General features: G+C 42.5%; 1 pseudogene; it reads left to right on the top strand.

The window, feature by feature from the left end:
• The first annotated feature begins 347 nt into the window (after positions 1 to 347).
• Positions 348 to 1179, top strand: LOC102266746 (voltage-dependent anion-selective channel protein 3-like; annotated as a pseudogene).
• The last annotated feature ends 702 nt before the right edge of the window (positions 1180 to 1881 follow it).

Here is a 1881-nt window from a genome sequence, read left to right as displayed (position 1 = left end):
TAAACAAATGATGTAGGGTAGAGCTTATTTTAATGGAGGAATTTAACAACTTTTTCTTATCTCAGTCATGTATCTATGGAATTCTTAAGAATCAAAGGGAATTACTTATTAAGTGCTAATTTACCGTGTTTTATGAGGAAATTACATTACCATAGTATTTGCAAGTTTGAAAGTGACCTCAGAGCATGTCTCCCCTGAATATCAAGAGAAAATGAATTAGGGAAACCTTGGAAACCTCAATCCTTCATGAAGCCATCACATTATATTTAAGACAAGGTCAGATCAGTGGTCTGAAGAAGACCTTCAGCAGTGCCCTGGTGGAGCAGACAGGCCCTTCAGTAGGAGATATGTATAACACCCCAACTTACTATGACCCATTAAAGACTACCGACAATGCCTTCAACAGAGGATATGGATTTGGCATGACTGAAAAAGATCAGAGAACCAGGTCATGTAGTGGAGTGGAATTTCCTACTTCTGGCCTTGCTTACTTACACTGATTCAGGGAAAGCATCAGGCAACCTAGAGACCAAATACAAGATCTGTAATTGTGGACTGACCTTCACCCAAGAGTGAAACACAGACAGTACTCTTGGGACAGAAATCTCTTTGGAGTACAAGTTGGAAAAAAGATTGTTTGTATCAAACATAGGAAAGAAGAGCAGGAAATTGAAGGCCTCCTATAAGTGGGCTTGTTTCCATCTTGGCAATAATGTTGGTATAGATATTTCTGGACAAGTTATCTATGACTGAGCTGTGTTGATCTTTGAAGGTTGGCTTGCTGGCTATCACATGAGTTTTGACACAGCCAAATCCAAACTGTCACAGAGTAATTTCACTCTGGGTTACAAGGCTTCAGACTTCTAGCTGCACCCTTACATGAACTATGACACTGAATTTGGAGGGTTGGTCTACCAGAAGGTGAATGAGAAGATCAGAACATCAATAAACCTTGTGTAGGTAGCCGGCAGGAACACCTGTATCAGCATGTCTGCTGAGTACAGGTTGGACTGTAGAACTTCTCTCTCTGGTAAAGTAAATAATGCCAGCCTGATTGGACTGGGCTATACTCAGACCCTTCAACCAGGAGTGAAACTGACTCTGTCAGCTCTCATCGATGGAAAGAACTTCAGTGCAGGAGGGCACAAGATCGGGCTGAGATTTGAACTTGAAGCTTAATGGAGTTTTGAATAAAGCATCATTTTTGTCCCTGAACGTGAAGAGAAATGAACCCAGTATGTTCTGGCTTTTAAATTCTTCTGTGAAATTTCAAAAGGGTGAACTTTTTATTCTTCCAAAGATTTGTAATCTTCCCCACTCTGAAGCCTAGACACCAAGCCCATCTTCAGGGAGGTGCTTGAAGGCATGCCTGAAAGTTGTCATGTTCGTGTCTCATTTCAGTTCAGTTCTGCAGTGTTATTTTCAATGTGTTCCTCATGACAATGCAGTGTCATGTTACAAAGGAGATGACCCGACCCTCCGGTTGTCCATCACCTCCTGCATGTCCCACACCACTTTTTCATGACCTGGTAACATACTGGTCCCTGTGCAGTAGTTGAATCTTTGGTTTTGCATCATAAACCCATCACATTTGGAACATTAAAAAAAGACAAGTCCAAAGCCCTCGCAAGTCAGCAAGTTGGCCAGGGGCTGATGTCAGGAGCTGCTCTGAGGTAGCCTGCATCTAGCCAGACAGCTGTGGGACTTGGATGTTGCACAGGCTAAGGAGCTCCAGGATGTATACCAGCAGTTGGTGTAGATGTTAAATTGTGCATTTGACTGCCAGTAACACAAGACCCTGACTGAAGATAACCAGTAACTTCATCATATCACAGAACAAGAAGTCCTGAGGTAGAGTGGTCTCCACGATTGGTGACTGAG

Source organism: Bos mutus, chromosome 8 (genome assembly GCF_027580195.1).
Source record: "Bos mutus isolate GX-2022 chromosome 8, NWIPB_WYAK_1.1, whole genome shotgun sequence".
NCBI lineage: Eukaryota > Metazoa > Chordata > Mammalia > Artiodactyla > Bovidae > Bos > Bos mutus.
Note: the sequence above shows the minus strand (reverse complement) of the source record. Positions and strands in the feature narration are given on the sequence as shown.